Below are 232 nucleotides of genomic sequence, written 5' to 3' on the forward strand. Positions count from 1 at the left end.
AAACTCAGTCCTGGCCCCCCCTGGCCCAAGCACTACACAGCTGATTCAAATCACCAACTCATTATTAAGCTTTAATTATTGGAATCAGCTGTGTAGTGCTGGGGCCAGGGAGGGCCCCAGGACTGAGTTTGGGAACCCCTGGTCAGTTAGAAAGTTGTCCATGGACCCTCTTATCTCTGCATTTGTATAGAAGAGTCATATCTCGTGGACAGATTAAACGGCGAACAGGAAA

This window comes from Salmo salar, chromosome 21 (genome assembly GCF_965601325.2).
Source record: "Salmo salar chromosome 21, fSalSal1, whole genome shotgun sequence".
Classification (NCBI taxonomy): Eukaryota; Metazoa; Chordata; class Actinopteri; order Salmoniformes; family Salmonidae; genus Salmo; species Salmo salar.